Raw genomic sequence first — 16,133 nt, forward strand, 5'->3', positions numbered from 1 at the left:
TAGGGCCCAAACTTGCCCACAAAGCAACTTGTGTGCAAGGAAAAATATACAATGATGGCTGATGGGACGGATAGGCCTGACGCCGCTCAGCCGCACCCCGCTCATGGGGACTCGTACAAGGCAGAATGAGAAAGACGGAAAATCTTTGATATTCTAACATGGGAACATACCACCGAAGACACTAGCAGAGTAAAACAAATCGGAAAACCATTCTACATTAATGACATTACTATCTGAGCAACGCGCCACATTAATGGCACCGTCACATATGGACGCCGCATTTAAAGAACTCTGACAAAAGGAACAATAAAAATGACATGGGCTCCATAGGGGCAGGCATGATCTGTTTCTCCCAGACTCCTGGTATAAATAGTAATTTTTAGGTACAAAAACGCTCTCTGGTCTCTAGACTCTCTTATTATTTGCAAACTTCCGAAATACGTTACTGACTTTGGTATTGGAGACTCTCCGACCCCAAAGCTGCCCTCTCCCAGCTTCTTTCTTCTTCATTTCTGCAGGCCTAACTTTAAAAACTTGAGTTGCTGGAACTTGGCTCAAAGGTGTACGAAACACGACATTATCAATATATATATATTAAAAACTATTTAAATGCATTTTTGGGGTTTTTTTTAAATGAAGTTCTTTAAAATAATAATGAGAATATCTTCACATAGGTATGTCCGGTATACTCCAAACAACAACATCTAATGGTAACCTGTCACGTAGAGCCCACATCCTTCTAATGGTGGACTGCATTGGAGAGGAAAAAAAAAATTATGTCACTTCCATGCTCCTCCCTCTCTCTCTCTCTCTCTCACACTCAAGAAACCCTTTGAGATCTAGAGGCCACCGTCACTCCCGTCCTCCTCCTTCCCCCTCTCTCTCTCTCCTCTTCCCAAGAAACTCTTTGAGATCCAGAGGCCATCGAAACCCACTCCCTCTCTCGATCTCTTGTCCCTCTCTCCCTCTTCCATGAGTCTCGTAAGTCACCCTTTCTCTCTCTCTCTCTCTCTGAGCCAGGAATAACATCTCCATCGTAACCTTCCCTCCCTCGACTCCTCCACTGAAACCCCTTGAAACTGCCCTCAATCGATGATTGGATTGCATCCATGACTCATAACTTTCTGATTTTACAGTCTAATGCTTACAAAAAAAAAATACAAAGAAGCAATGTCAGCTATTGGGAATCTAACAACAATGCGCACTAGATTATAATCCCTCAATGGGAATCACAAAGACTCAGCTACTGGGAATCACAAAGAACCCTCTTGGACTTTCCATTTATTCTAGTTTATTGTGCTGTTGAATGGATAGCAAAAGACCAAGCTTCTCTTGATTGGTGCTATATTATCAAAACTGATCATGCCTATAAAAAAAAATCCCGATAACTGATGGACATCTGGGAACTAATTTTGGTATTTGAAAAATAAGGTTGGAGGTTTTTTCTTGCAACATCAATTTCCAACACAATGGAATGAATCTGTAGGAATGGGCAGTAGTGCGATGGTTCGTGCGACTACGGTGGGGTGCGCTGGTCTGGTTTGGAGCTCATCCACGGGGACTAGAGGTTGTACGGCGTGCGATGCGCTATGGTGCGAAGGGATTTTCTGTCAAAGTGGTTCACAGGGATTTTCCTTTCTATCGAAGTGGGATCCCAGAGATTTTGATTTTGCGCTATGGTGCGATGCGGTTCAACAACTTTCTATGTGCTTAGGTAACGTGTCAACTCCTTATTGGCTGCCGATAAAGCCTCTACATAGGATGTGCCGTTCCAAAGAGGAACTGAATAATAATTGGGGGAGAATAGAGCTGGAGCTAAACATCAGTTTTTGGAATACTTTTTATTATTTATAAATTGATGAATAAACATGTTTTTTATGATGTGATGCTTTACAATTTTATAAAATTAAAATCTAAAAAGTCTTTATATTAAAATCAACGAAATATTTAATTAATATAGCAATGAACATAATTGTAAATATATTTAAAAAAAAATGGAAGGAACACTGGGGCTAAGTTGGCAAGTAAGCAGAAGTTGGTGTTGTAGCTGTCAAGTGTGGATCTCAAAATTCAAATGTTGCTTTCAGAACCGTCGGATAGAAAAAGGTGACGCTGTCCACTCCTCGACCTTGCCATCGTCAACATCGCCCTCCACTCCACGTGTCTCTTTTGAATCTATCCACTCCTCAGCTTGCCATCGTCAACATTGCCCTCCACTTGCCCAATAAGCAACTCGCGTGCAAGGAAAAGTATACAATGATGGTTGATGGGACAGACAGGCCTAACGCCGCTCGGCCGCACCTCGCTCATGGGGACTCGTACAGGACAGAATGAGAAAGACAGAAAATATTTGATATTCTGACATGGGAACATATCACCGAAGACACTAGCAGAGTAAAACAAATCGGAAACCATTCTACATTAATGACACTACTATCTGAGCAACACGCCACATTAATGGCACCGTCACATATGGACGCCGCATTTAAAGGACTCTGACAAAAGGAATAATAAAAATGACATGGGCTCCATAGGTCCAGGCATGATTTGTTTCTTCCAGACTCCCGGTATAAATAGTAATTTTTAGGTACGAAAACGCTCTCTAGTCTCTAGACTCTCTTATTATTTGCAAACTTTCAAAATACTTTACTGACTTTGGCATCGGAGACTCTCTGACCCCAAAGCAGCCCTCTCCCAGCTTTTTTCTTCTTCTTTTTTGCAGGCCTAACTTTGAAAACTTGAGTTATTGGAACATGGCTTAAAGGCGTACGAAACACGACATTATCCATATATATATATATATATATTTTAAAAACTATTTAAATGCATCTTTGGGGGTTTTGTTTTTAAAAATGAAGTTCTTTAAAATAATAATGAGAATATCTTCAAGCAGGTATGTCCGATATACTCCAAACAACAGCATCTAATGGTAGCCTGTCACGTAGAGCCCACATTCTTCTAATGGTGGACTGCATTGGAGAGGAAAAAAAAAATTCTGTCACTTCCATGCTCCTCCTTCCCCCCCTTTCTCTCTCACTCAAGAAACCCTTTGAGATCTAGAGGCCACCGTCACTCCCGTCCTCCTCCTTCCCCCCTCTCTCTCTCCTTCCCAAGAAACTCTTCGAGATCCAGAGACCACTGAAACCCACTCCCTTTCTCGATCTCTTGTCCCTCTCTCCCTCTTCCATGAGTCTCGTAAGTCACCCTCTCTCTCTCTCTCTCTCTCTCTCTCTCTCTGAGCCAGGCATAACATCTCCACTGTAACCCTCCCTCCCTCGACTCCTCCACTGAAACCCCCCTAAACCGCCCTCAATCGATGTTTGGAATTCATCCAAGACTCATAACTTTCTGATTTTATAGTCTAATGCTTACCAAAAAAAAAAAAAATTCACAAAGAAGCAATATCAGCTACTGGGAATCTAACAACAATGCGCATTAGATTATAATCCCTCAATGGGAATCACAAAGACTCTGCTACTAGGATTCACAAAGAACCCTCTTGGACTTTCCATTTATTCTAGTTTATTGTGTTGTTGAATGGATAGCAAAAGACCAAGCTTCTCTTGATTGGTGCTATATTATCAAAAATGATCATGCTTATAAAAAACAATCCCGATAATTGATGGACATTTGGGAACTAATTTTGGTATTTGAAAAATAAGGTTGGAGGTTTTTTCTTGCAACATCAATTTCCTACACAATGGAATGAATCTGTACGAATGGGCAGCAGTGCGATGGTTCGCACGGGGTGGAGGACAGCACTGTGATGGTTCGTGCGACTATGGTGGGGTGCGTTGGTATGGTTTGGAGCTCATCCACGGGGACTGGAGGTTGTACGGCTTGCAATGAGCTATGGTGCGAAGGGATTTTCTGTCGAAATGGTTCACAAGGATTTTCCTTTCTATCGAAGTGGGTTCCCAAAGATTTTGATTTTGCGCTATGATGCGATGCGGTTCAACAACTTTCTATGTGCTTAGGTAACGTGTCAACTCCTTATTGCCTGCCGATAAAGCCATTACATTGGATGTGCCATTCCAAAGAAGAATTGAATAATAATTGGGGGAGAATAGAGTTGGAGCTAAACATTAGTTTTTAGAGTACTTTTATTTATTTATAAATTGATGAATAAACAAGTTTTTTTTATTTATTATGAGATGCTTTACATTTTTATAAAATTAAAATTTAAAAAGTCTTTATATAAAAATAAACGAAATATTTAATTTAATAAATCAATGAACAGAATTGTAAATATATTTAAAAAAAAAAATTGGAAGGAACACTAAAGCTGAGCTGGCAAGCAAGCAGAAGCTAGTGTTGTAGTTGTCAAGTGCGGATCTCAAAATCCAAATGTTGCTTTCAAAACCGTCGGATAGAAAGAGGCGACACTGTCCACTCCTCGACCTTGCCATCGTCAAGATCGCCCTCCACTCCACGTGTCTCTTTTGAATCTGACCATTCTTTTTTGCCGGTTTGTTTGATCGTAAATCTATTTCAATTTATTATTATAATTTTTATAAATTTTAATATAAAATATAATAAAGAATTTATCTATTTTAAATTTTAAAATAATAATAGTATTAAAAATTAATATTTTAATAATATTTTATCATCTCAAATTAATTCAATTCAATTCAATTTAACATTCAAACGCAATCAAATCAAATATGCTATTTATTTATATGTTTGTTTTCAAACCGGCGCTATATTGCACTTTTATTAGCGTGAGAGTAAATGCTGCCGGGAGTACGAAAGTGTGTATACCCCTTTTGAAAATAGTAAAATTTATTATTAAAAATTTAAATTTTTTATATAAATTTAAATTTATTTATTTTTTTAAAATAATTATACAATACTTAAACATTATTATTATAACTTCTTTTATTGAATGATTAAAAAAACAAAGAATAAAAAGGGACGAGCAATCAAGATGTTTGAAATTAGGACCGTATCTTCTCGTACGAGTAATAATAATATATACTTATTTTTATAAATTATTTTATAAAAATATCTCTGATTTATACATAATTATATAAAATATTATAAAATAAATTGGATGATGTATCATTTTCCATTCTTTTATATATATATATATATATATACATATATATATATATATGTATATATATTGAATGCTTGGAGGTTCTGATCCTCCAATACAACCGGGTATGAGACGAGACCACATTGGTGCCAAATCAGAGACAATGATTTTTGCTGAGAACCTGAGATTCCATCAGAAATAGATTAGAAATTTGATTGTTTTTATTATAAGAAATTATATTTGTAATTGTGGATGTGGATGTGCAAATATCATGAATTTTTTTTTAACAAATTGAATAAATATAAGATTCACATAAAAAAAATTAATTTTTAACAATATATCTAATTTTTTTTTAAAAAAAATTACACGACGCATTACTCCGTTTCTTATTCACCTCCTACAGACCCCTCGGTTCTGATGAATATGTAGGAAGAGGGGCGGTACCACCACCAGCTGGTGACAACAGGTGAGTTGGAGGATGGAGGGGGGTGGATCCAATCTATCACCAAAAAATACAGCAGAGAGAGAGAGAGAGGAGTTGGAGGATGGAGGGGGGTGCATCCAATCTATCACCAAAAAATACGAGAGAGAGAGAGAGAGAGAGAGAGAGAGAGCGCATTGCAAGATGAATTTGGGGATCTTGTAATGTGAGAAGAGGGGTGGTGTCAAATAAAAGAACATATGTTGCTTTTGTTGAGTGATATAGAGACGAGAAAGGCAGTTTGGTATTGCTATCCACTGTTCATCAATAGAATCAGCCATCAAAATGGTTTCCAACAAAGAGAACAATTGGAAAGCTTGTTTTCTCTTTTGTATCAATTTTCAATATCTTCGTTCCATTTCTGAAATACAAGTGATCATGAAATAAGTCTCATATAAATATCCCAATTACAGGAACAGTAATTGTGCACACTCCACCATTCAGAGCCCACAACTCTCTCTCTCTCTCTCTCTCTCTCTCTCTCCTAGAAGATGATACCACTATATTTCATAAATTACCACAAAATAGGAATTTAGACAACTTTACCTTGCAGCAATATTTCCACCGGAAAGTAGGTTAAGCAACTTTATATGTTGACTTTCGCCTGATACTTCTCCCTTGAAACAAAATAGAATCATTATCTTTACACCGAAATCAAGATCATAGGATTTGTTCCAAGTAGTCTGTATTTCCAGCTCCAAATATCTTTTCAGCTTGGAACAAACTAAGAGATTGATTGATGCCCACAATTCCAAGGTGTAAGATGGAGGGGCGTCCACATGGACAAACCCCTCATGTGTCTAAACGACATGTAACGCATGGCCATTACGTGATAAATGACCACTTTATTGTTGATTATGCCCAAATTATTACACGATAGTATAGTATAGTTTAGGGTGTCGATCTACAGGGAGTCGAAAGAAATATTATAAGATGCAAGTTTAAGGGAAATAATTAAATGACAGTATGACAAGAATATGAAAATTCTACATAAAGTACGTAATTAAAATGAAATTAGAACACGGATAAAAATGCAAGTAAAGTTTCAAACTTTCATCAATCGGATCCAATATTCTAACTTTTTCAATCTAAACGATATACACAATTAAGAATTATAACATCAAATTCCCAATTGTAAGATATGACATTATATTCATATACTTTCTAAAATTTAATTCTACAATATATTCTCCCTTTACAAACCACAGTTTTCATATATAAAAATAAATATTAAATCTAAAGACAACATTATGTTCATAAACAATAGTGTAGCAAACGATCACATCAATAACATAAAAAATAACTGTTTAAGTCACAATCATGTATTCATAATCCTATTGTTTCACGAAATCAAACTATAGGAAGATTTAATATAATTGTCTAAAACTTATATAAATTCAAAACAAATTGAGAATTCAATCCTAAAATCTTAAACAATAATAGTTAATCTATGAATTGAAATAAAGTTAAATTATTTTCACCAATCAATTTTTATATTAGGCTTTACTCAATATTTAAATTCTCCATGGAAGAACTAAAAAATAAAAATGGTATTTTTCTCTTCTCCAGAACTGTTCCTCCTCCATTCAAAACTCTCCTAAAGATATGCTTCTCTCGGGTATAAAAGAAATCCTAATGTTTTCCTCATTCCCGCATAAAAAATGCATAACTTTTAGGATTCAGATTGGTAGCCGTGTACGCACTCCAAGAATCAGAATTTAGACATCCTTATCATATAAAGATTTGTAGCCTTTTTAAAATAGATTTCTAACGCATCAAGAATCACATCAATCGGATCTGTGAGTGAAAAGTTATAATCAAAACATTAAAGTATGTCTAGGCTATCTCCTAGCGCGTTCTGGACTTAGACTTCTTGTAGTTTCCTTTTGTGATTTGTTTCTTGTTTTCTTTATTTGAATTACTCTCAAACCCACATTATTTGAAATTATCTTTTATTTGATATTTTGGAAAGTTATTCTAACGTTAAAGTCTTCTCATGTTGAAGCATCATTGCTTTGTTGAAAGTTCACACGTCTATCTACATTGAAAGTCAGCTCACGTTGAAAATGAAGAGTCCTTATTACTTGAAATTCTTGCTCAATTCAAAAGCCATGCTTCGTTGAAAACTCTTAAGAATTATTCTAATTCAAATTTTCCTTTGAATTTGACTGGGTTTTAACTCTCTCTTTTATGGATTCTGAAATTAAACTTAAAAATGTGCTTATGCGTATTCCAAAATAAGTAGAAACTAAATTCAAGAATATAAATTAATTCCTATGATTTCTATTCATATTTTAGCATTTCAGTCTAATTATTAGGTATTTAAAGTGTACTTTCGTGCACTCAACATTTGTATGGCTTAAAGGCAAGTTTTTAAGGCTAGCCATATAAGATGCACAGGGAGGGCTATATATAGCCCCCTCAAATGGTTCCCAGACAATTCCACAAAATGTACATAATCTCTTTCATTTTGTTCGTTCTTGTGAAATATCTAGGTTGTGGATTTGTTAAGTATTACTTTTGTTTATTCTACGTAATATACTTTACCACTAAGAGGAGACACTTGAGGCTTGCTGGATTATTTGTTCAGGCTGCCTAAAATTGTGGAGCAACTAAATAAACTGTGCTTGAGGTATTCCGTTGTGTTCTCTAACATTGGTATAAGAACATGTTTTTAGATGTTTCCAGTTTACCAAAAATTATTTTTTTTGCATATTTTTTGGATTTGCGATGGTACCATTTTTTGTTTTATTTTTTTGAAAACTCCATGAGTGAGGTTGAACCGCTTCAAGCACTAGAGTTGCCACGACGGAAGGGCCATAACCCACCCACGAATGCTTCTGTGTGCACCAAGGTGCAGCGCACTCCATGGTGATGCTCTGCGCACCACAGTGGCGCTGCGCGCACCAAAGAGGTGGTACGACGCCACTGAGTTTCTAGAAAAAGCGATGTCTCGGCGGCTGAGCGTAAGGGTGCGGCTGCTTGTGGTGGCAGCAGCTGCCTTGCTGTGAAGAGGTACTGTTCACATGAATAGTACCCTAGCTGAAGGTAGAGGATGACTCAAAGTCATCTGGGCTTTGGCCATTTGGCCCATTCTGTTTTTTATTTTTTTTTAAACTCATCTAGGGGCTTGGGCCATTCGGCCTATTCTGTTTAAAAAAAAAAAAATTTATGGGTTGAGCTATTTTCGTGGCCTAGCACTAAAGAAACCCACTTTTTTTTTAATACAAAATAAGACATCAAAATGGCACACCTGGGTTTTGAACCCAGGACCACCTAATAAAACCAACAAACAGGGCACACACGTGGGCTACAAGTTTCTTTTAGTTTAAAGAGAGATTATAAATGTATTTATTATACATTTATTTTATAAATAATTATAAAAAAAAAATAAAAAAAGTTTTTTATTATTTATATGCTTAGATACATGTTGGTTTTTTTTTTATTCCATAATTTTATATTACATGAAATATTTTATTTAATATTTTAGATTAAATGTGATTTCATTTATATGTGAATTGAATATATGGATATATGCTTAGGTACATGCTTTTTATTTTATTTTATTTTATTCCATAATGTTATTTTACATGTGATCTTTTTTTTAATATTTTAGATTAAATGTGATTACATGTATGTGTGAATTGAACATGTGGATATATAATTATTTATCAACTATGTATGTTAGGCTTGAATGTTTAGACATTAACCTTCATTTTTTTAGTGATAAAATAGAAAATTTCCGTTAAGTAGTCTTAGTTAGTATTGTCAGTGTGAATAATAGACTGAAAGAATTGTACTCCAAGTAGCTGTCCTTGTAGACTGGCCTAATAGGTTGCTGTAGTCTGAGTAGTTGTCTTTGTAGACTGACCCAAATGGTTACTGCAGTTTTAGTAGGTTGTCTTTAGATGTGGGAGTATGGTTGAGATTCAGAAGGCTTACATCTCCCATATAATTTTTTAAATTTGCGTAAAAATTGGGTTAGAAATTAATAATTAGACATTATAGCACAATACATGATTATAAAGCCTAGCAAATTTTTGATCTTGCAACGTATTTGTATTATTTTTCCTCTAGCTTGAATAGATGCGACAAATTTCTTAGGTGTGTGTATAATATCTTTTTTTTTGCGCATTTTGTAGTGAAATAGCGTCCAAGAATATAATTGACAATTTAAACAAGGGAGAGAAATTAGATGGAAATAATTTTGACATTTGGTATCGCAAGATTCAATATGTTTTAGATGAGCAGAAGGTTTTAGAAGTCTTAACTCACTCCCTTAAAGAGCTCGAGTGTGGGGACTTGAACCAATACTAGAGAGATCATGAAGCCAATATTGAATGGGCTAAGAAGAACCATTGTGCACATATTATCATGTTAAGTAGCATGCACAATGATCTCATGTGTGAGTTTGAAACCTATGACACTGCCCAGAATATGTGGCAAGCATAGAAGATGAAGTTTGGGAAAACTTCAACCACGAGGTTGCGTGGATTGACTATGAGGTTTGACTCCTATAAGATGCACTCTGACCACACGATGAAGCAGCATCATAGAGCAATGTCTACCATGATCTGCGAACTCAAGACGACAGGAAACAACTTGACTGATGAGCAACAAGTCCAAGCAGTAATACGCTCATTACCAGATTCATGGGAGACAATGAACCAGAATCTGAAGCACAATGAGAACATTAATGACTTTGATGATGTCTCACGTCACTTGGAGCTTGAGGCCAAGTGCCTAGAGGCTGCTAAGCCCAAACATTCAGCCTATATGGCTGAGTTTGGTTTGCGCAAGGCATCTAGGCCTAAGCACAAGAAGTCCAAGATAGGAATAGTTGCTAGACAAGTGAAGAAAGTGTCAGAAACTTCTTAGCACAGCAAGAGAGGCAAACGCATGAAGAACAAGTCAAAGATAGAGTGTTTCAACTGCAGAAAGAAAAGCCACTTCGCTCATGATTGCACTGAGCCGAAGAATGTATACTCTGACTATTCTCGCATTGTTTTTATAACTAGCCATATGATGGTTGTTCATTCATATTCTATATGGACTGTTGATTCAGGAGCGATTTTATGGAGTATTGCCGAATTTCAGCTAGGAGTCGTGATATTAAGGTGGGGAATGAAACTAATGTGGAGGTGCTGGAACTTGGTATCTTTAAGCTGGACTTGTGGGGTGGCTGCACTTTATTTCTCCACGATGTGCTATACGCTTCCGAAATTCGACGAAACTTACTTTCTGTACTTATTTTATTACGATTTGATTTTCAGATTGTATTTAAAAATAATGGTGTTTCCTTATATTTGATCAATATTTTTATGGTTGTGCTTTTTATCAGACGGTTTTATGATAATAGATTTGAATTATTCAAGTATGAATGAATCTATTGCTTTTTTTTTTTACATTTGATAATTTGGATTCATATAAATAACATGTTAGACTTGGCCATATAGGGTAAGAGAGAATGACTAGGTTAGCAAGAGAAGATCTAATAGTCAATCTCACTTAGGTCACATTGCCCACATGTGAATATTGTCTTATGAAAAAAGCTAAAAGGAACCATTTGGAAAAGCTACTAGGGCATCTTTTTCATTACAATTAGTCTACTCAGACATCTATAGTCTAATGAGTGTGAGGGCAAGACACGAAGGTGTCTACTTTATCATATTTATAGATAATTTTTCATGTTATGGTTATGTCTACTTAATCTCCATAAGTTTGAAGCATTGGAGCGTTTTAAGTGATATCTTAGAATGATTGAAAACCAGTCAGACAAGAGCTTAAAAACTGTGAGTAAAAACTCTGAGGACTGACTATAGACATGAATATCTCTCTGAGTAATTTAAAAGACTCAGATGAAAAATGAATAAAAATACAGTTGACGATGCCAAGTATGCCACAGCAAAATGATGTGGCAGAAAGGAGAAATCAAACATTACTTGAGATGGTTAGTTCAATGATAGCGCAAACAAACCTACCAATTTCATTTTGGGGGATGCACTTTTGACTACTGCTTACATTCTTAACCGATTGCTCTCCAAATCAGTATCTTCCAACCTATATAAACTATAGACCAGTGAGAAACTCAATTTGAATAACTTGAAGTCATAAGGTTCAACGGGTTTTGTTCACAATATTTCTCACAAATATGGGAAGTTAGGCCCTAAAGGAAAGAAATGTATCTTTATAAGGTACTCAGAAAACTCAAAAGGGCATGTGCTAATAGGTGAACAATCTGATGGAGCTATTACTGAGATTGGGTCATGAGATGTGGATTTCATAGAGGATGAGTTTCCAAGTAGGGGTGAGGTTGATAGGAATTTGGAACTCCGTGAGATTATGGGTCAAGAGGAAGGTGCTCCAATAGGTTTAATTGAGAATGAGGAAGAAGTTCCTCAAGCTCCTACAAATTGTGTGAGTGACTTGTATCCCAATGGGAGCACACCATTTGTAAATCAACCACAACAATCTCAGCCGCATAGAAACACGCGTGAAAGTGTTCCCCGTCATCGTTTTGAGATTAAAGATGAAGCTTTCATGGTAGCTCCGCAAGATGATGATTATGAGCCTAGGGCAATTCATGAGGCTCTCTCGTCTTTAGTTGTCTTCTACTAAAGACGAGTAGAAGAAAGCACCAAATGATGAGATAGAGTTTATGAGAACTAACTAGGTCTATGATCTGATAGATCTACTATCAGGGTGCAAGGCTATTAGGAACAAATGGGTTCTAAAGGTGAAGCACAAGTTATATGGATCAATAGAAATGTACAAAATACATATAGTGGCGAAAGGATTTACCCAACAAGAGAGTATAGACTATGAGGAAACTTTTTCACCAGTGATGAGGTTTGCCTCTATTCACCTGATTCTAGCTATAGTAGCGTACATGTATTTGGAACCCTATCAGATGGACATTAAGACAATATTTCTCAATAGAGAACGAGATGAGGAGATCTATATGGATTAACCCACGGGCTTTGTGGTCAAAGGTCAAGAGCGCAAGGTGTGCAAGCTCAAACGATCTATATATGGCCGAAATGAATCATCTAGATAATGGTATCTCAGATTCTATCGAGCCATTCTCTTGAATGGGTTTACAATGATCACAAATGACCATTGTGTTTATCTCAAAAGGTCCAAGAAGAGTCTCATTATGTTGAGGACCTACTATTGGCTGGAAATGACAAAGAGTTGATAGTAATCACAAAAGAGTGATTATCTTTCAATTTTGAGTTGAAAGATATAGGTGAGATAAAATACATTTTGGGAGTTAAGATCTATAAAGATCGATCAATGAAACTTTTGTGTATGTCCCAACAGACTTACATAAAGAAAGTTCTTGAGCACTTCCAAATGAGTGAATATAAACCCATTGACACTCCTATTGCTAGAGGCGAGAGCTTATTCAAAGAAATGTGTCCTAAGACTCAAAGAGAAATGGAAAAGATGGCTCGTGTCCTTTATGCTAATGTTGTGGGTAGCTTGATGTATGTAATGATGTGTACTCAGCCATACATATGCTATGCAGTTAGCTTGGTGAATAGATTCTAATCTAACCCCGGATTAGCTCACTAGAAAGAAGTCAAGAGAATTCTGAGATATCTCAAGGGAACTACGGACTGTGTTGTGCTATCAAGGTTCAGATTTGCAGCTGAGAGGTTACAACAATACTGATTGGGGCAGTGACCTAGATGAACGCAAATCAACCACTGGGTATGTCTTTCTGCTCAACAATGGTGTCATTACATGAAATAGTAAGAAACAACCTTGTATAGCCTTATCCACCATGGAAACAGAATACTAACTTGTTCAACAATAATTTAAGAAGTCGTTTGGTTACGAAGGTTCCTCAAGCATTTAGACTTTGGCACTGATACTTCAGATCTAGTGACAATATTCTGCGATAGCATGACTGCTCTCGCATATGCTAAGGACTCAAAGTATTATGAAAGAACCAAATACATAGATATTAGATATCACTACATAAGAGACATGGTAGCGAAAAAGGAAGTGGTCATGAAATACCTTTCTACGAGTCGCATGGTTGTTGATCCCTTGACAAAGCCTATAACAAAAAATGTTTTTGTGGCTCGTGTTAGGAATCTAAGACTGTGTAGATTGTTAATGTAATTTGTGTTTCAATTGACATTGAGATGTAAACTTTCATTTGGAATATTAATGCAATATGATTTTATTCAGTTCTTATCTATATCTTATTATTTTCCTGATACACACACAAGTTATGTGAACAGGCTTAGATCAGTTCACTCACACGAGCTATCGCCTCTGGCACTTGAGTAACGAGTGAAGATGAGACATTGTATCCCTAGGAACTTGTCCAAGAGGGATAAGTTTGTTGACACAAATATATGTCGCCTTAGTGAGAGTTAAGATGAAGGCTATTATATTAAGAGGACCATGCATAGGTACCCCATAATCCATGTAGCCTGTGGTTAGTCAAATGTGAGATCTTCTTTGACCCCTTGGGGGTGAACAAATGGAAGAACTATGATTAGACGCTTAAGTAGCGACTAGACTAAGATCTGTACGATGTTGAAACAGACATATGCTCTTTGAGGAAGAGAAATCCACCATAGCATGTATTTCATACTACATGTGCTTATTCAACCAAATGAGTAAGTGAGTAAATGGTTCACTTCTTTCTCACTGTGTGAGTCTCATATTTTATCAAGTGTCATTTATTTACCTTTGACTATGTCATAAGATTGAGATTGTGACATCTGCTACTTTGGCATGCTGTCTATGGCCATGATTGATACGGTCTAAAGAGGCATTGCTAGGAAAGCGATTCGACCAAAGTTGAATGACATGAGGGCAAAGAGAAGACTATTCGACATCATATCTTCGATGGTGTTTGATGACGTCGAACCATGACGCTACACATTAGTAGCGACTAAGGTTGTGAACACATCGAAATGATTTGAAGGTAGTCATGCATTGTTCTAAGTTTTTTTTTTAACTTAAGAAGATTCGAAAATGCTTGATCTGATGCGAACGAATGAGTCTAGGATATGACAAGATACTTTAGGGATATTGCTATGCTGGTCTTCTTTGGGAGAGATTTGGTATAATGCTCCCACCTTTCTTTTTGCCGGTGTGCTTGGTGGCCGCACAACCTATTTGTTTGTATGAACAAGATTGAGAATTTTAGAGAGATGCAGACCTGGGGTCATGCCCACTGTATACGAGTGGAAGATGTGAGATGGAGGGGTGCCCACATAGGCAAACCCCTCCTGTGTTGTAACGGCATGTAACGCATGGCTTAATGACCATGCATTACATGCTTAAGAATTAAAGTGGCAAACGACCACTTTATTGTATGGCTTAAAGGTTGGTTTTTAAGACCAACTGTATGAGATACATAGGGAGGGCTATATGCCCCCCTCAATTGGTTCTAAGAAAATTTCACAAAAATTACATAATCTCTCTCTTTTTGTTCTCTCTTGTGAAAGTGTCTAGGTTGTGGGTTTGTTAAGTATTATTTTAGTTTATTCTATGTAGTATACTTCACCACCAAGAGGAGACGCTTGAGGCTTGCTGGATTATTTGTTTATGCTGAATAAACTTGTGGAGCAACTTAATAAGCTATGCTTGAGGTATTCCGTTGTGTTCTTTAACACACGGACTAAATCAGGGCCGGCTCAATGGTAAGGCCATTTAGGCCATTGCCTAAGGGCCCCACCCTATGTAAGGCTCCAAAAATAAAAAATGAGCTTTTTTTTTTTTTTTGAAAAAAATAAAAACCATTTCATTAAATAAAATTTTAAATATTTTTTATAGTTTTCAATGTGAGAAAGGCCCCGTAATATTAATTTAATATTTAATATAATGAATTATTTATATATTAAATAATATTTTTAAGATTTTGCTAAACTGAGGCACAAAAGGCCTCATCTTAAGTCGTTGTAAATATAAATTTACAAAAATTATATTTAAAGATTTTAAAATAAAATCTCATTTTATTGAAAATTTTGAAAATATTCTATATAATAATTTATATTTTATTATATTATAATTACGAATGACTCACTTAAATTTTGTTTTAAGCCTCAACTTGTATTGGGCCACTCCTTGCCTAAATGCAACATACTCGAGAGACACCAGAAGAGAGGATTTTTACATCGTTCCTACTCTTTACCAAGGGAGGTGATCTATAGCCTAAGCCTTTTACTCTTGGCAGGGCATTACGCTTAGCCTTTAAGAGCATTGGAGTGGCAATGATTCAAATAAACTGGATGGACCTCTGAACCCCTGATCTGAAAACGCTCGAGGGACTATCTGCTTTGAGTATAAAGGTGAAAAAAAGTGTTTCCTAGATATATTAGTCAACCGAACTGGTTGCACAAAGGACATTACCGGTTACGATTCTCCATCACACAAGGCTTCCACAAATTTAATCGCCAACTGGAGTTCTGGTAAAACTGTCAACAAGTTTTATTAAACAGAACTTCAAATTTTTATTCTGGGTTGTGATTTGCTAAATCAACTCATTTGTAGCACCAGGGATCTCCCCCATATCTTTCAATGGGCAATGGAAGACGCTGATGGGAAAAAAAATTAGTACTACTAAACTTTTCATCAAATTTACTT

The sequence above is a fragment of the Juglans regia genome, chromosome 16, assembly GCF_001411555.2.
Source record: "Juglans regia cultivar Chandler chromosome 16, Walnut 2.0, whole genome shotgun sequence".
Taxonomy (NCBI): Eukaryota; Viridiplantae; Streptophyta; class Magnoliopsida; order Fagales; family Juglandaceae; genus Juglans; species Juglans regia.